This window comes from Lathyrus oleraceus, chromosome 7 (genome assembly GCF_024323335.1).
Source record: "Lathyrus oleraceus cultivar Zhongwan6 chromosome 7, CAAS_Psat_ZW6_1.0, whole genome shotgun sequence".
NCBI lineage: Eukaryota > Viridiplantae > Streptophyta > Magnoliopsida > Fabales > Fabaceae > Lathyrus > Lathyrus oleraceus.
In genome coordinates, this window is record NC_066585.1 from 154,270,454 (window position 1) to 154,291,119 (window position 20,666).

Consider the following 20,666-nt stretch of genomic DNA (forward strand, 5'->3'; position numbering starts at 1 on the left):
ATGGAATATGATGAAATAGTTGAGACTATGTTCTCAAGGTTTCATATGCTTTTTGTAAGACTAAAAGTTCTGGAAAAAGGATACTCTATAGTTGACCATGTCAAGAAGATCTCATAAGTCTTCCCAAAAAATGGAGACCTACGGTAACTACTTTGAAGCTTGCAAAGGATCTAAACAGTATCAGTCTTGAAGAACTTGTTAGTTCTTTAAGAAGCCACGAGATTGAGCTTGAGGAAGATGAACCTCATAAGCAAGGTAAATTTGTTGCTCTAAAGTCTAAGCCTGAGAAGACAGGAGCTTATTAAGTTGATAAAGAATCATAAGGATCTGATGAAGACTCAGAAGATGATGATGAGTTGTCTCTAATTTCAAAGAGAGTCAACAGACTTTGGAAGCACGGGAAAAATTATCAAGGAAAGTTCAGAGGATCCAGAAGGACTACTAGTCGTTTTGATTCTTTGTCTGGACAGAAGAAGCAAGATTTTGAAAAAGAAGTTATGTGCTTTGAGTGCAAGGATCCAGACCACTACAAAAATGATTATCTCAAGTTGAAAAAGGACAAAAGGCCTAAGAATAATTTTTCTAAAAGGAAGAAGGGGTTGATGGCCACATGGGATGACTCAGAATCTGAAGAAGAAGATTATGACGAAGAAAAAGCCGACGTGGAATTGATGGCAACTACAGATGATCCTGAAGGTTCTGAAGAACCTGAAGACAAGATATTATTAGAATCAAAATCCGACTCTGATTCTAAAGAGGTATTTTCTAACCTACCTCGTTCTAATCTTGAATCATGTCTCTCTAAAATGCTGGAAAAGTACCAGAGTCTTCAAAGTAAATACAAGGACCTTAAAAAAGTCTGAGTAGTTGCATCTAAAACTCGCAGTGAGCTTGAGAAATATATTTCCTCTCTAAATGAAAAATTATTTTCTTTAGAAAGTAACAACTCTGCTTTGAAAAGAAAAATTTCAAAACTAGAGGAGGAAATACTCTCAGAATCTTCTGGTACTGATTGCGTCATTAGATATGACAAAGAATTCCAGTACTTTCTAGCTAAAAGCATGGATAGAAGCAAAATGGCTTCTCTGATCTATGGAGTTATAAGAAATGGCAAGAAAGTTTTAAGTTGTACATAAACTATAAAACCTGACAAAAGTCAGAAGGTAAAACCAAAACCTCTCTATATGCATTTCGTGCATGTTGGCACTGAGCTTGATATTTCTGCACAGACACTGAAACATACAAAGGATAAGAACTCAGTTCTGAAACCTAAGTATCATGCACAATTTCCCCATGATTATCTTTCTGCTAAAACACCCAAAGTTGTAAGAAACTCTGGGAAAACTAACAAGAGAGGACCCAGAAATTGGGTACCTAAGGATAAAATAATTTATGTTGCAAACATCCTTAGCAGCTCAGTTGAAACACCAGTCATGGTACCTGGACAATAGATGCTCGCGACACATGACAGGCAGAAGGTCTGTGTTCCAAGATTTGGAACTTAAGCCTAAAGGGTTCGTTGGTTTTGGAGGAAACCAGAAAGGAAAGATCATTAGCTCTAGAACTATTGGTAACGGTAAACTTCCTTCTATTACTAACGTTCTTTTAGTTGATGGTCTGATGCATAACCTATTTTCTATTAGTCAACATAATGACAATGGTTATGATATCATTTTTAATTAAAAGTCTTGTAAGGTTGTTATTCAAAAAGATGGTACAATCCTTTTTAACGGAAAGAGAAAGAACAACATTTATAAAATTAGACTTTTTGATCTTAAGGATCAAAATGTAAAATTTCTAATGTATGTTAATGAGGAGAAATGGGTATGGCATAAAAGTTTGGGCCATGTTAGCATGAGAAGGATTTCTCATCTAAATAAGCTTGGATTAGTAAGAGGCTTACCTAACCTGAAGTTCGCTTCAGATTCTCTTTGTGAAACATGTCAGAAAGGCAATTTTTCTCAAACATCTTTTAAAGAGAAAATTGTTGTTTCTACCTCTAGACCGTTAGAACTTCTACACATTGATTTGTTTGGACCAATGAAAACTGCCTCCACTAATGGTAAGAAGTATGGATTAGTCATCGTTGATGACTATAGTCGTTGGACATGGGTAAAGTTCTTAAAACACAAGGATGAGTCACATTATGTATTCTCTACTTTCTGCTCACTAGTGCAAACAAAAATGAATTGAAAAATAGTCAGAGTCAGAAGTGATCATGGTGGAGAATTTGAAAATAAGAATTTTGAAAATATTTTTGATTCAAATGGTATTTCCCATGATTTCTCCTATCCTATAACTCCACAGCAAAATGGGGTTGTAGAAAGGAAGAATATGACATTGCAAGAAATGGCTCGCACCATGATCCAAGAAACTGACATGGCTAAGCATTTTTGGGAAAAAGTAGTTAACGTAGAATGTTATATTCAAAACAGGATTTATATCATACCTATTATGGGTAAGACTCCTTATGAATTATGGAAAAACAGAAAGCCCAACATTTCTTACTTTTACCCTTTTGGATGTGAATGTTTTATGTTGAACGCCAAAGAGAATTAGGACAAGTTTGATTCTAAAGCACAAAAGTTTTTATTGTTAAGATATTATGAATGCTCAAAAGGCTACATAATTGTAAGACCCCAATTTTGTCCCTAAGATCCCTCATGGCATCATAACATTGCATTGCATAGCCTCAAGGATCATTGAGCATCTTGGCTCCCTTTCCCTTTGGATAGGGATCTCTTGTGAGTGGTCTGAGATCACTAGGCATGCTTGAATTGTATATCATTGATTTTCTTGTTTTATCCACTAACCAAAAGCACAAAAATATGTCACTAACATCTTTTGTTTGTAACTTAAGCAATCACCAGGTCAAGAGCTTCAAGAAGATCCTTTGTGCAAGAGATGAGGTATTTTTCTTGGGATGAGGACCACATGATTATTATAAAGAGCTTACATGAGCTAGGGTTTCATTTTTGAGCAATTTCACCAAGTGGTAAAGGCCCAAGTTAATCAAGGCATTTCAAGGTCATCTAAGGACCAAAAATACAATTGTACAGTCAAGTGAGGGCTATGAGGTGGGGAAATGAGTTGAGACACCTCAATCATGTTCAAATGAGGTATATTCTTCATTCTAAACATCCATCTTGAAGATTCAAAGGTCATGGCAGAAGTTACTAAAAATGGAAAATGACCTGTAATTCAAAGTTTCCAAATTTGGCAAGTTTTTGGTCCACATTCAACTTGACTTGTCAATGTCAAAGAAGTTTAAAATGGATTTTTGGTGGACATGAAAGTTGTAGATATTTGTCTCCCATTTCCAAAAAGTCCTAATTCATGTCCATATGATGAATGGTTGAGAAGTTATGGTCATTTGATCACAAGGTGTGCATGGAAATTCAAAATGGCCTAACTTTTGGTACAATGCTCCAATTTGGTTCATTCTTTTTGCAAAATGCTCCACATGTTCAAGGCCTCTCAAAGTGACCTCATTTGGCTCAATTGTGGAAAGGAATCATGGCCAAGAGTTCATTATTTTCACACATGTGCATTTTGAAGAAAATATTCAACAATTCATTTTTGGCTTAAGATGCAAGCAAACAAACACTTCAAGCATGACCATTGGATGATTTTGAGTGAATTCCAAGCTTAGCATGGGACTGTACACGTGTGTTTTGGCCATGCTAGCTCATTTTGCATTTTTGCAAATTGCTCCATTGCTCCTTAATCATGATTAGCATTTGGCTTAAGTGATTAGCAGCATCATTAGCATGGAGTATATAAGCTCAAACCCTAATCCTAACTGCCATAACAAGCATTTTCAGATCTGAAATTTGAAACTCCCTCCATTTTTCTCTCACTTCGAATTTCATTTTTCTCCACACAAACACCAAAAATTCTTGTATATTCTTGATCATCATCCTTCACTGATCAAGAATCATCATCTGTTTGGATCAACTAAGCCAGAATTCGAGCAGTTCATGTACATGAGCATGGCGATGGAATTTGAAAATTGAAGAAGAATCAAGTGGTTTCAAGTGTTCCTGATTGCACAAAGCTTCAAGGCATGATCAAAGGAGAAGATCTAGAGCTTATGAGCGCTTGAGAGCACGAATTCAGCAACCTCCATCTCAAGGTGACTTCAAATTCATCATCTCTTTTTGCTGTTTTAAGGTCGTAAATGTGTAGATCCTGTTGTGTAGAGCTCGTACATGTGTTTAGAATTGATTTTGGTTAAGTATTGAGCATGTATGGTTGACTGTAAGTTTTGATCATGAAAATGTTTTGCTTCGATCTGGAAAACCTAGAGAGAATTAGGATGAGATGATATGATATTTGGAATCCTTGTTGAAGGACGGTTCGATTGGTATAAGATTTGTGGATTTCTGGAAAAAAATTGGTTGGAGTCGCCGTGCTTGTGGCCGGAGAAGACGATCGAAGACTGTAGCTCCGGCGTCTGTAATTTCTTAGGGTTTGTGCCATGTGGATGCTGCGTGTGCGCTGGCGTGGATGAATGATTGGTGAGGATGTGTTTGACTGAGCCACGCGAGCGTTTGAATTGATGAGTGGCGTGTTGACTGTTTAATGAAACGCATCGTTTTGATGTTTTAAATGTGGACCTTTGATCATGCTTGCGCGCCACATCTGATGGCTCATGTTTATTCTGGTTTTATTCAAATATTTGAATTTCCCTCCATTATTATTTGTTTATTTCATTTGTTTAGCTGTTTTGAAAAATTCATAAAAAATAGAAAAATGATCCAAATGAGCTCCAATTTTTTTTCATAGTTTTGTTTTGATGTCTAGCTTTTTATGGTATTAATTTCATGAATTGTTGATGTCTGGTTTGTGATGTGTGAATTTTTGAATCCATGTGGTGTTAATTTGACCTATTATGTTCAATGCTTTGTGAAATCCTCATCTTTGAGCCAATTGATCCCATTTTTTGCATGCTTGACATTCACATATGATATGAATTTTTGATCACTGGTTTGGAATTTTTCTCATATGCTATCATTATTTTTGACACATAGGGAAAAGTGTGACAATTTGTGTCACATTTTTGACATTGAATTGTTGCATTTTTGTTCATATATCATTTGAACCTTTCTGGATTTGATCTTTTGCATATTGCTTGTTCATGACATAAGGAACTTGTACAAAAAATATCAAATTCATTTCATGCATTTATGTTTTGATTTGAATTTTCTAAGTACAAAGTTCATTTTGTGCACTTTTTTGTGTTCTTGCATTATATGAGTCATTTGAGATACTTGCTTATTGATTTGATGTTGGTCCTTTTGAGGACATTTCATGGATTGTTTGAATGTGCATTGTGTAAAAGATTGGGTTTTGTTTTGATCATTTGACTTGGTTTTGAATCTAGTCTTTGTACTAGTGTTTTGTACATAAACTAACCTTGTTTTGTGTTTCAGGTTTGGACATTTAGCATTGATGGTTGATTTGTTCTCGCTTTGTGAGATGCAAATGATTTGAGTTCTAACTTGTGTTTGTTTTGTAGGATTTTAAGTGATGTGCTTGAGCTCATGAGTTCATTTGAATGCTTGGGCATTGTTCATTGGATTGCGTAATTGTTGGAAGGATTCACTGTTTGTCTGTTGGTTTTATAACTGAAATATTAACTGTTTAGTCTTTGTACAGGTACCTTAGTGATAACATGAAATAATATCACATTTTTGAAATAATATCACATGAAATAATTTCACATGAAATATTAACTGTTTAATTAAATTATATTGTTATTTGATTCGATTTATTTTATATTATTTGATATTACTCGGTATTTTCTTTTTATTTATTTCAGGTGTCATTATTTAAAGCATGGGTGAAAAAGAAAGAAGAGGGGTGCAAAAAGAAGACTTTGTAAGAAAGCATCTCACTAAAGCACAGCCCACACCAACTACAAGAAAAATGGTTGTGACGACCGCCACACTCATGTGTCGAGCGTCACACCCCTCTACTTAGTGTTACGACCGTAACACATGGTGTGACGGACGTCACACACCCCACTCCTATTTTTTTGCTTTGACGTGCGTAACAGAAGGACGTTCTCCCCTATTTTTCCTCTTGACTCGTTGACGCTTTAGAAACCCTACTGAAGATACTTTTGAGAAAACGGTTACTTTATGGATGATTATAAATAGACCTCAAAGGATCCAATTGACATCTCTCTACGTCGTGCAATATTTTTTCTGCTTTCTAATTTTCCAGCATTCTATTTTCTTAGCATTTTATTTTCTTTTCTTTGTTAGCTTAATTTACTAAGCATTCAATTTATTTTCTCACAATAGTTTCTACACCGGAAACTATTGTGTAATTTTTACTGGATCTAACCTTACGTTAGATCATAGAATTTTATTTCCTTGTTTTTATTTGCCTGTCTGATCAAGAATTGTGAAGAACAAATCCAACCGACTTGTGGTGGAGTGTTCGAGCATCGAAGCTAGGAACAAAACCAAGATTTCTAGTAATTTTCCAGGTTCATTAATTAATTGAGTTATTGTTTTAATTTACATATGCTTTGTGCTGCTATTTATATATATTGTTTGTTTATTATGGCTGTATTTATGCATGATTGTTGTTTATGCGTGTTTAGCATGTTCGGCTAATTAATTTAGATATCGGTATGTAAAGTAAGCGGAATAAAGGAATCAAAACTGAGTTGGTTTAAATTTATTTAAAAATATAGTCACTCTTTTTCTGGTCTCAATTTACAGAGTTAATACCAAAGTTTTTGTATGAGAGTAAAAGACATAAAGAAGTTAAAATCAATAGAACGACGGTTTGAGCTTTTAACTGGACAGTGTAAATTGAACATTAACTTTAAATCAGGGCGAAAGTAATTTTTAAAGTTAATTAAATTCTAATCATTTTCAAAAATTATTTTTAAAGGTTAAATGTGAGGACGAGAGTTAAGCATTTAGGTTTAATCATATAGTCTAAGTCAACAGAGCGAGAGTTTGAGACGAGGGCGTTTAAACGGTTAGTGTTTTCTTAAAAAGAGTTTCTATAGATTCTATTGTTTTCAAAAAGTGATTTTAGATTTAACTAAATAGTGAGAGCGTACGTTAATATAAAGTCATAGTCTGATTCAACAGAATGAGAGTTTGAGGAAAGGACTTTTAATTGATAGTGTCTACTGAAAGGACTTATTTTAAAATTAAGAAAAAGACCAACGAAGATTTGATTCCCTAATTACGACGAACTACATACCGATATCCATGTTATTTGATATTTAATCTAGATCCAAATTTAGTTTTATTTTTCCCCCTAATCATCAAAGTATCATCCGCCTTAGCTTTACGCAGTAACCCTAGAAAAATGGTATATCGATTCATTAAGTCCCTGTGGGATCGATATCTTTTAAAACTACGCGATTAGACTGTGCACTTGCAGTTAATACCCTGATAGACTCATAAAGTCGCGATCAAGTTTTTGGCGCCATTGCCGGGGACTTTTATTTAGTCGATATCGTAACTCTTCTGTTACGCTGTAGAGACTAAGGCAATTTTTATTTTTCCCTTGTCTTTCGTTGATTTGTATGCCACACACTCGCTCACAAGGCGAACCGTACTACTTACGAATCAACGACGTTGAACGATATCTCCGATTATTACGACGAATTCGGGAGTATCGTGCTACAAACAATCTTCCTCCAATCGAAATTCCTGATCTCAAAAATCTTCTTCCTTCGACGATACCAGCGATGGCAGAACCAGCTCGTGCTCTTCGAGATTACGCTGCTCCATCGCAAGATGAGCCGCATTCGAGTATTTCTCCACCCGCAATCGAAGCGAACAACTTCGAACTTAAACCTTCGCTGTTTCTGGAAATCCTACCGAGGATCCAAACCTTCATTTATCCGTATTTGTCCAATACGATGATACTGTTAAAGCTAATGGTGTCACTTCAGAGGCAATTCGACTTCGTCTCTTTCCTTTCTCGTTAAGAGATAAAGCTAGAAGATGGCTTCAGTCACTTCCTTCCAACTCAGTCACCACATGGAATGAGTTGAAGAAAGTCTTTCTTGCCCGATATTTTCCCCCAAGCAAAACAACTATGTTGAGAGCCCAGATAAATGGATTTAAGCAGAAAGATAACGAGTCTCTTTTCGAAGCATGGGAAAGATACAAGGACATGATGAGACTTTGTCCACACCATGGGTTAGAGGACTGGTTAGTAATTCATACCTTCTACAATGGTCTCTTGTACAACACAAGGTTAACAATAGACGCCGCCGCCGGTGGTGCGCTTATGGATAAACCTTACGCTGACGCTTATCAACTTATCGAGAGCATGGCCCAAAATCATTATCAGTGGGGAAGCGACCGAATAATGGTAGAGAAACCTCAAACAAAAGGGGTCATGTACGAGATAAGTAGCCTTGATCATGTTAATGCAAAAGTGGATGCTCTTGCCCAGAAAATTGAAAGTTTAAATGTATCACCTCCAGCCAATGTGGTTGCCGTAACTCAAAATTGCGAAGTCTGTGGAATTCAAGGTCACACACCTACAGATTGTCAACTCCTAACATGAATTCAAACAGAGCAGGTGAACTATGCTCAAGGAAATCCCTACTCGCATACCTATAACTCAAACTGGAAGAACCATCCTAACTTTTCATATAAAAGTAATAATGCTTTATACGCACCAGGACAAGCTCCCAGTCAAGCTCCAGCTATACCACCTGGATATCAAAAGCCGACCCCATCTACACCTAACAATAACGTTCCTAGGAAATCCAATTTGGAAATCATGATGGAGAACTTCATAGCTTCTCAACAGCAAACCAATAAAGATTTCTTAAACCAGAATGTACACATTAACGAACAGATTAAACAACCAGCAAGTAAAGTAGATGCCCTGGCTACCCATAACAAAATGCTGGAAACACAAATCTCGCAAGTAGCTCAACAACAAGCGCCTACTACTGCCCCAACTGGTACATTTCCTGGACATCCCCAACCTAACCCGAAAGGCCACGCTCATGCAATTATATTACAAAGTGGAACAGAGGTAGAAGGACCGTCTGACCCAAGGATTGAGAACCAAAACTCTAAAAAGTCAATTGAGGAAGAAAGTAAACCTAAGGAAAAGGAAGAATGTAATAAGGAAACCGTAGAAAACAAAGAACCTTATGTACCTCCGCCGCCTTACAAACCACCTATCCCTTACCCTCAAAGGCTTATTAAAACCAAAGACGCGGGCCAATTTAAAAAATTTGTCGACCTACTGAAACAATTAAACGTCACCATTCCTTTTATAGAAGCTATCACACAGATGCCCTCATATGCTAAGTTCTTAAAAGAAATTTTATCTAATAAAAGGAAACTTGAAGATAGCGAAACCGTTACACTCACTGCTGAGTGTAGCGCAATAATCCAAAATATGCCTCATAAACTTAAAGATCCTGGTAGTTTCTCTATACCCTGTCATATAGGAAAATTTGTCATAGATAAAGCTTTATGCGATTTAGGAGCCGGTATCAGTGTTATGCCCTTGTCCATATGCAAGAAACTTGAAATGGGAGAATTAAGACCAACTAAAATGTCTGTGCAATTAGCAGATCGTTCCGTTAGATATCCCGTAGGAATTCTTGAAAACGTTCCCGTGCGCATAGGTCAATTCTACATTCCCACCGATTTTATAATTATGGACATAAGAGAAGATGAAGTTACCCCCATTATATTGGGAAGACCATTCTTAGCAACCGTCGGTGCTATCATAGACGTAAAACGAGGACGACTCACTTTCGAAGTAGGAGAAGAGAAAATTGAGTTTATTCTTTCCAAATTCTTGAAAGCACCTGCAATAGAAGACACATGTTACTTCATGGATATCATCGATGAATGCATAAAAGAAACAGAATTAGAAAATGACGATTTGTCCGACTATCGTGTAGAAGACAGACTGAACCAATGTTTAGCAATGACATAAGATCCTACGCAATGCCTTAAGAAACCAACCCTCGACCTGAAAACACTTCCCAAAAATCTGAGATATGAATTCCTAGACTTAGAACTTGAACGACCAGTGATAGTCAATGCAGACCTAGGAAAACTTGAAACGGAAAAACTCTTACATATCTTAAGAAAATATCCAACCGCACTAGGATACAACATCACCGATCTTAAAGGGATAAGTCCTTCTATTTGTATGCACCGCATCATGCTAGAAGAAGACTGTAAAACTTCTAGGGAACATCAGAGGAGACTAAACCCGATCCTGAGTGAGGTAGTGAAGAAGGAGATAACGAAGTTATTAGAGGCAGGTATCATATATCCTATATCCGATAGCAAATGGGTTAGTCCTGTACACGTAGTACCAAAGAAAGGAGGTATAACAGTGATCGAAAATGAAAGAGGAGAAATTATAACCAAACGAATTGAATCGGGATGGAGAATGTGCATTGACTATAGAAAGCTAAACAAAGCAACCCGAAAAGATCATTTTCCTTTACCATTCATAGACCAGATGTTAGAGCGACTAGCCAAGCATTCTCATTTCTGCTATCTAGACGGTTATTCAGGTTTCTTTCAAATACCAATTCATCCTGATGACCAAGAAAAGACAATGTTCACATGTCCTTTTGGTACCTTCGCTTATCGACGAATGTCGTTTGGCTTGTGCAATGCTCCTGCAACTTTCCAAAGGTGCATGATGGCAATATTCGCCGATTTTCTCGAAAACATCATGGAAGTCTTTATGGATGACTTTTCCGTATGCGGGCAAAGTTTCGAAGAATGTCTTGAAAACCTAGAGAGAGTTCTAGAACGATGTGTAAAAGTAAACCTAGTACTTAATTGGGAAAAATGTCACTTTATGGTACAAGAAGGAATTATTTTAGGACATATCATATCAAATAGAGGAATTGAAGTAGACAAAGCCAAAATAGAAGTAATCGAAAACCTTTAACCTCCGAAAACTGTGAGAGAAATACGAAGCTTCTTAGGACATGCCGGTTTTTACCGACGATTCATTAAAGATTTCTCTAAAATAACTAAACCTTTAACCGGATTATTAATGAAAGACGCTGAATTCATCTTCGACAATAAATGTTTAGAAGCATTTCAAACACTTAAATAAGCATTGATCTCCGCGCCCATAATGCAAACCCCGGATTGGAATGAACCTTTCGAAATAATGTGTGATGCAAGTGACTACGCCGTGGGCGCTGTTTTAGGATAACGAAAGGATAAAAAACTCCACGTCATATATTATGTGAGTAGAACTCTAGATGAAGCGCAAATGAATTACGCCACGACCAAGAAAGAACTTTTAGCAGTAGTATTTGCACTAGATAAATTTCGTTCCTACTTGGTCGGAGCTAAAATAATCGTTTACACTGATCATGCTGCCATTAAGTACCTCTTAACAAAAAAGGACGCTAAACCTAGACTCCTAAGGTGGATCTTGTTGCTACAAGAATTTGATTTGGAAATCAAAGATAAAAAAGGAACTGAAAACGTAGTAGCAGATCACCTCTCTAGACTTGAAAACCTGGAACCGGAAAGAACATCGATCAACGATGATTTCTCGTACGATAAACTTATAGCTAATTTGGAAGAAAATAGAGCTGATGAACAGGTAGAAACCACCTTGGCGGTATGCGTTACACCATGGTACGCTGATTTTGTCAATTATTTAGCCGCCGGAGTGGTTCCACTTGATTTATCCTACCAACAAAAGAAACGATTCTTCCATGACATAAAACATTATTATTGGGACGACCCTTTACTTTTCAAAAGAGGCCCCGATGGTATTTTCCGTCGCTGTATACCTGAAGAAGAGGTAGAAAGTATAATCCAACATTGTCATTCCGCTCCTTATGGTGGACATGCAAGTACATCCAAAACCTGCTCTAAAATCCTACAAGTCGGTCTTTATTGGCCAAACATATGGAAGGATGTGCATGCCGCTGTCAAGAAATGCGATAGGTGTCAATGCACAGGAAACATATCTAGACGTGACGAAATGCCGCAAAAAGGCATTTTGGAATTAGAAATTTTCGATGTGTGGGGAATAGATTTCATGGGACCTTTTCCACCTTCTTTTGGTAACAAGTACATACTCGTAGTGGTTGACTACGTATCAAAATGGATTGAGGCTATAGCTTCTCCAACAAACGACACACGAGTAGTAATTAGACTCTTTAAGCATATAATCTTTCCAAGATTTGGTGTCCCAAGAATAGTAGTCAGTGACGGTGGATCGCATTTCATATCTAAGATACTCGAAAAATTATTGTTTAAGTATGGTGTAAAACATCGAGTAGAAACACCTTACCATCCTCAAACCAGTGGACAAGTGGAAGTGTCTAACAGAGAAATTAAACAGATATTGGAAAAAACAGTCGCTACATCGAGGAAAGACTGGTCATCAAAATCCCGAAGCTTTATGGGCATATCGAACCGCTTACAAAACTCCCATAGGAACAACACCATTTAAGCTTATTTATGGTAAATCCTGCCACCTCCCGGTAGAGTTAGAACATAAGGCCTACTGGGCTATTAAAAATTTAAATTTAAACTATAAGACCGCCGGTGAAAAGCGAATTCTTGATATAAACGAATTAGAGGAACTTAGACAAGATGCATACGAAAATGCCAGAATCTACAAGGAAAGAACGAAAAAATGGCATGATAAACGTATATCAAGGAAAACTTTCAAACAAGGCGATGTAGTCCTATTTTTTAACTCTAGACTTAAGTTATTACCAGGAAAACTACGCTCTAGGTGTGTCGCATCACGCGAAAAAACCGGCGGGAAAACAAGAACAACAGAGCCGCCACCGTGCGTTATTTATCCCAAAAGAGGGAAAGGAAACGCTCGAAGTAAACCTGGAAAGAACATGGTCTCGCGACCAGAGAGAAATGGGATCGGGAGTCGGTTATGCGAAGGGAAGGTATTAGCACCCCTACGCATCCGTCGTACTCGACGGGATCCACGCACAATAGAAAGGAAAATGGTTGCTAAACACTGCTCAAACTCACACACACACTGGCTGAAAGAGACACAAGAAAACAGACAAGACCGAAACTGACTCGGCAGGATATCGCATCCTGGGCCTACTTAGTCTATCAGGCATAGACATCAGAGTCGAAGTAGTTCGGACTGGGGAAACGACACATGCTCGCTAGGATATCGCATCCTATGCATACGTATCCCCTTGGACGAAGGAGAATCAGAGCATTCGTAGCTCGGCTGACACACACACAAACAAACACAGGCAAAGGCAAACATGGAGCCTGAATGCCAATCACTGGACTTACATCAGCATCCGAACCAGAAAACACACACAGGAAACCAACCGCCAATCGCTGGACTTATGTCGGACTCCAACCCGAAAACACCTACACTGGAACCCGAATGCCACTCGAGGGACTTACATCAGCTTCCAAGCACACAACAACGCACACAGAGGGGTTGAAGACACAAAGGTGGAAAAAGAAAGAGGGCGCCCGGAGAGATCAGCTCAATCTCCTGCCTACATACTTCATCTGGTATGAAGATCAGGGCGATGTAGTTCCCCTACAGAGGGAAAAAGGACTAGCCTAACCAGATAACAGAGGGAGACACAACACTAGGGAGACTTCGACTCGAGCCTAGATATTATCATGCAAAATCATCCCTAAGTTAAGGTTTCTAGCTAACTGGCACAGGGAGCCAGCCTATCCTAATCATGACTTGCACAGGAAGCAAGCCACACACACACTTAACTTGCACAGGAAGCAAGCCAAGCAAAACCTAACTTGCACAGGAAGCAAGTCTAAACTAACCCTAACTTGTACAGGAAGCAAGTCAAACAAACATACAAGCACAGATAGCACACACTATACGCAAGCAATGGGCTCAAACAAGGTTAGGTTTTAGTCGAGGGGTCATATCAACCTCAACAAACAAACCTCTGGAACTGGGTAGATGTTGCTCTTAACCTTGCCATTGAGGGGCTAAGGTGAAGCAGATGAAAGGTGAGTGAAGATAAGACTTCACAGCTCCTATCCCTGGCCTGGGAGAGCTTAAAACAAGAATGTGTGGGTTCAGAAAGTGGGAACCCTTCTACACATTTAGGACTGACTCAACTGTACAATTGTACAAGATCTTGGGTTTGTATCTGCAATGCATCAACACAGTGGTGTGAGCAAAGCAGATGACACACAGAATAGCAGGGGATAGATTGCATATCCCTTGGGTTCTGCCAATTGCCTCTTCACTTAGGAGGTCTTTGACTCTATGCAAGGACAAAAGTAAACAGTCACAAACATTGCCTCTTAAGGAGGACTTCAGACAGTTGCCTGGCCAAGTAACAGGCCAGGTCTTCCAGACTACATGAAGTTAGGAAGTTATACCTCAATGCAAATTGCTTATGCAAGCAAAGCAAAGCAGAAGTTCACAAGGAACTGAGCAACTAAAAGCACCTGAAATAGTCAAGCAGACATTAGTATACAACTTCAAACAAAGCAAAAGGAAACAGAAGTCAACAGTCAACACAAGCAAGTGAATGTGCAAGGCACAAGGCTCTAGGCATGTGAGCCAAGCAACCTACAAAACAAAACATGTTAGTCATGGTATTTAAGCAAGCTCAATCAAAAAGAAATGGTCTCATTGGTCATTTGTTGGTCAACCTGAAAACATAAGCTCAGAAGTGAGTAACAGGACCACTAGGGCAAGCCTAGGGTCAAAAGAGAATGAAAAAGTCAAAACAGCAAAGGGCAAGCATTCCAAATCATGTTTAATCAATCAAGAAACAATCCCAATTGGGTTCATATTCATATCATGCATCATCATCATTTCATAAGCAAAAGAAGTCAAAGCATGGCAAATGAGAGCTCATAGGAGTCAACAGAAAGACTTGCATCAAAAGTCAACTCAAACATTTCCAAAAATCACCAAATAAATCATGATCCATCCAAACACATATCATGGTAAGCATGTCAAATTTCATCTCATTTGGACAAGTGGAAGGCAGTCAATGAAAATCAGAAAGTCAAAGCAATTTTGAACATGCTCAAAGAAGTCAACCAAACATGCATCAACTTGAATAAATCATAAATCAGTGATGGCAAATGAGAAATGAATGGGACTAAAACCATGATGAACCTTAAGATGTCTACTAATCACATGTCAAATTTCATGTTCATCCAATAAAGTATGAGAGTTTCACAAAGGATATGGGAACATGTATCACAAAAAGTCAACATAAGACCAAACAGGGGAGAAAATCCCAAACAATTAGGAAATGCCACAAATAAATCCAAGAAAATTCACATGTAAACTAGACATACAAGAGTAGGTTCATGCAAAAATTCACATCAGTTGGAGGTCAAGAATCATGGTATCAAAAATCATGAAGTTGCACATCAATGGTGTGACACAAATTGTCACACCCTAATTCAAAAAATCATAACTCACAAACCAGCAATGATAAATTCACAAACTCTACACCAAAATCACCATGAGTGTGTCTAGTTTAAGCACAAAAAGTTTGGGGGTCATTGGATAAAGTATCACCATTTCACAGATGTTTTGGCAAAGTGTACAAAATATGAGCACATGTCACAAACCCTAATACCAATTAAAATCCACTCATCAAAAAAATCTGGAAAAATCATGATAAAAAACTAGAGATTGTGATGAACATGATGCAAAAAAATCCATGAAATTTGGATTAAAATTGGATGCGCCATGATTTTTGTAAGATAATGTATCAAATTGAAATAAAAATGAAAAAAAACAACATCATTTAATGGGTCATGTGCCACGCTGATGGCAAACTTGTAAATAACCATGCCACTAATTGAAACACTGCGTTTTGGACCAGAAAATGAAATAATATGATTGGTCATGGGGGGCTGGAACAGTACCACGACATGCAGTACGTGAATGGAGAGAAAAATCTGGGAAAATTAGGGTTTATGGCTACAGTAACATCTTCATCCTCTTCCCGAAATCGTGGAAAAAAAATATGCCCAGAAATGTAAATTGAACACGTCATGGTAATCATCAAGCAACACACATCAACATTCCAAACTCCATTTTCATTAAATCAAGTTAAACAAAAAGAACTAAGCAAAAACAAGTTTGGATGTGAAACTTCAACTCAACATTTCTTTCAGCATAGGCAACCATTCAACACGATTCAAAGCTCAAAAGAATCAGCATGCAAGGATCTATAAGAAGCATGGCATGGTTTTGAAAAATGAGAGATTCGATACCTGGCCAAATTTGGAGAACAGTCGTGATTCAGTGAGAGTTAGGCCATGTTGAGGTGAAACAGATGTCCAGCAATGCTTTAAATGATGGATGGAAGAAAGACTTTAGCCCCACTATCCTTGAAACGACCTCAAACTTGAGCTGCCATGGGAGTATGCTTGGAGAAAACAGTCATGGAATGGCTTTACAGATGGGTGTTGTTGCTTGCAAAGGTTCAATAGAGGTTGGTGGATGAAGGCACAACAAGCAAAACTCGGATTCCTTCAGGTTTCTTCGCAGAAATTTCAAATGAAGGGAAAATGAGAATTTGAAAGAGTGGGGATTTTTTCTGTCTTGAGTGTGGCTGCTAGGGTTTGTAAATGACAGAAAATCATCTTTATATTCTCTGTTTAAGGGTACAAATCAAAGTCCATGAAAAGGTGGAATGGAGTTGGTGAAAAGTGTACTTTTGGCCAATTTTCAAGCAAGTTAGGAATGGCTATATGTACTGCACGAAAATGGGCTTGGTTCATGTCACAAATGCATTTTCAGAACATGTTTGATTGGTAGAATTGGTTAGAAATGATTATCTCACAAATTCACTTTTGTACCACACTTGAAATTAATTCATGCAAGTCCAAAAATGCCATTTTGATTGGTGAAGTTTTGGTGAATGGTGATGACATTTTTGGGAAGATGGCATCAAATGTGACTTGTAGCAAAAAACCCCACCCAATTTGGCCAAATGGTTTGGGAGATATGGCCTTTTGAAGTTCAAGAATTTTTGAAAATGAATTTATCATAACTTGCCAACCATACATGGGAATTGAGTGTTCTTGGACTTTTTGGAAATGGGAGAACAAGATCTTCAACTTTCATGTTGGGCAAAAATTCATTTGAAGCTTGTATCATGATGTAAGTTTGAGGATCAAGACTTTCCATTTTTGGTAAATTTCAGTTACAGGTCAAGTTTCCCTTTTTGGAAATTTCTGATCTGGCTTCAAATTCTTCCATGATGGTGTTTGACATGATATATGAAGACTATATGGACATGAATGAGACCTCTCAAACCAAATCCAACCATCAAAACCATAAAATCAGACACAGTTGACCAAGTTTGACTTTTTAGGGTTTCTGGCAAACTGTGCATTGACTGATGACTTCTGAACATCCAATCTTTGACCTAAACACTTCAAATGGATCCCCAAGTCATGTGAACATGTTGGACCAACCCTAGGGCCTTGGCTCCTCGAGAAATGCACTTGCTTGCTTGACTGACTGATCTCCTGACCAGTTTGACCTAATTCTCTTGATTGGCTTGCACTTGAGGCAAATAGGACAATGCAATGTTATGCAGTGGACCATGTTATGTTATGACCTAATATGAGAATGTATGTACAATGATAGGTGCAAATTTGAGGTGCTACAGCTGCCCCTATTCAATCAGCTGGGAACCCGAACGGATGATAGCAATGGCTGTCAGACTTTCAGGGTAAACAGGGATTGAATACCAAGAACCGTAGAAATTTGCACTTTGCCGGATATGATACAAGAAGAACCACGTCATTTACTGATGACGCCTGCAATTGACAACTTCAGAAAAGCGAAACCATTTACCGATGGTTAGAAACTGGCAACTTGATATTTACCGATATCCACTTCAGCAAGACCATTTACCGATGGCTGCTGGGAAACAACTCTGATGTAAAAGGAAGCAAGACCATTTACCGATGGTGGTTTCAAAGAAACTTGACATTTACCGATATCAACTTCAACTCGACCATTTACCGATGGCTACTGCAACTGGGGATCTGATATTTACCGATGTCGAAGAAAACGGGGCCATTTACTGATGGCGGATAAAACTGGGCATTCAATATTTACCGATATCGAAGCAACGGGGCCATTTACCGATGGCGTCTCCACTTGAGGAGGAACAAAATCTTTGTGGTGTAATCAGACAAGACGTTTACCGACGACTTCTGGGGATCTTGATTTTATCAACAAGGAAACAAAGCATGACCAGACATTTACCGATGACTGGGATGAGATTCGACGTTTACCGACATCGAAAGATGATGTTTACCGACATCCAAAAACGACCAGACATTTACCGATGACCAGGGAACACTTCACTAAGGGAAAAAACAAATATTTGTAGCTGGAAACCAGATAGAACATTTACCGATGACTCTACTGGGGATCTCTAGCTGGGGATTATCAGACATTTACCGATGACTGCAGAAAAGACTCGATGTTTACCGACATCGAAAGATGATGTTTACCGACATCAAAAAATGACCAGACATTTACCGATGACTGGGGAGAGAACCCGATGTTTACAGACACCGAAACAATGGTGTTTACCGACACCAAAAATGATGACCAGACATTTACTGATGACTGGGGAGAATACCCGATGTTTACAGACACCGAAACAATGGTGTTTACCGACACCAAACAAAGAAACACACGCGGGTGCTAGTATGACACTTACCGGTATCACAAGAACGACTTTTTAGATATGTCAAGGCAAGGTTGACCACTTGCTGGGGGTCTCACTGGGGAGAAACAAACTTTCTGTCACCAACGGGTGAGGTAATAAACCTTTGTGGGGATATCAATCCTGAATGCTGTCAAGAGCAATTGTAGCAGACTTGCTGTGCTGGTGTTGAATGAAATGATCCGCCTCTGCCGGGGATACAGTCCGGTGAGGTCAACACATGAATGCATATGTTTGAATTTTTCTATGGCGTAATGTTCCATATTGAATGGGAATGCTACGCAGTTTGAGGATGCAATGATCACTAAAAATGCAAAAAATGCAAAAATGATGAAAAACTCCGGCTGGGGAGCCAAAACTGATCGGGTACTCCAACTCTGCGGGGAGACTCTGCAAGGAGAGCAACGACTTCTCACTCATGTTGGAGAATAGCACTGCTGCTGGGGAAAGGTAAACTCCTCTGGGGATATCCTTCAGTCCACAGATAGGATAAATGTTGGAGATAAATTTCAATGAACCTGCCGCACTCGGGGAGGAAATCGGCAAATACAAGCCTGCTGGGGGATAGGCAATCCTTAGATCTGTTGGGGAATAGAAGGCACTATCCACAGACGTCTCCGCAGGGGAACATAGCTCTGATAGCTTCCATACTTGCTTGGGGAAAATATCTGCTGAGGAAACGTCCTCACAGATGCCAACCTGAAAAACAGCACAACAAAATGCCCCCAGGGGATACATGGACAAGATACGCTCAAGTGTCCTCAACATTCAAAATGATTTTCAAATGTTTTGTCATCCTGCAAGCTATTGTTTAGCCTTCATGTTCTTATATGCAATGCTTATCAAAAATTCGGACATTTTTGCAAACAAAACAGTAAAAATAAAAACCAAAGAGCTATTTATCTGAATAACGACTTTTATTGATTGAAAATGTGCCTGAAGAGGCAAATACATTGGGGAGCAATTCCTAGGAAGAGGTAATTGCGCACAAAAGGAAAAAATCTATCTAATGGCAATGTGAACATGGCATCCACTATTTCCCAATTCTCACAGATCATCAGTTTTCCTCCCAACTCCTTGCTTTCCGAGAAGAATGACTGGACGGATCACATCTTTCGAGATGGCAGACGACAAAGCTTGATGAAGTACGGACAACTCAGACTGTAGTCTTCGCTTTAATCCCTCTTTTGGCTGGATCGCCCTTTCGGGTTTTCAATCCACCGGGATACCCATTTTTGCCTAAGCCGCCCTTGCGGGTTTTCGACTTACCGGGTGTACAAATTCTTTTCATTTTATCCCTAATTTTTGCCCGAACCTTTCCTTTCTATTTTTTGGTTCGCCGGGATGCCCATTTTTGCCTGGACTCTTTTTTTCTTTTTGTCCAGCGGGTCAATTTATGCGAAGTATTTTTTGACTACATCTGAGTTAACAGGAGACGGAAAATCTTCACCATCCATAGTTGTAAGCATCAAGGCTCCACCGGAGAATACCTTTTTCACAACATATGGACCTTCATAATTAGGAGTCCACTTGCCCCTGTTATCTGTACCGGGAGGGAGGATCCTCTTCAAAACTAGATCACCGATCTGATAGCTTCGAGGACGCACTTTCTGATCAAAGGCTCGCTTCATCCTTCTCTGATACAACTGTCCATGACATACAGCTGCTAGCCGTCTCTCCTCGATAAGGCTCAACTCGTTAAACCTTGTTCGAATCCACTCGGCTTCGTCCAGCTTGACATCCAATAAAACTCTCAGAGAAGGAATCTCCACTTCAACAGGTAGGACAGCTTCCATACCATACACAAGGGAGTAAGGGGTTGCCCCGGTCGACGTACGTACTGAGGTACGGTACCCATGCAAAGCGAAAGGCAGCATCTCATGCCAATCCTTGTACGTAACGACCATCTTCTGCACAATCTTCTTGATATTCTTGTTCGCCGCTTCTACAG

The 20,666-nt window shown here is 38.7% G+C and overlaps 1 pseudogene; it reads right to left on the bottom strand.

Annotated features, from left to right (window-relative positions):
• Positions 1-8,087: 8,087 nt before the first annotated feature.
• Positions 8,088-8,186, bottom strand: LOC127109948 (uncharacterized; annotated as a pseudogene).
• Between the last annotated feature and the right edge of the window lie 12,480 nt (positions 8,187-20,666).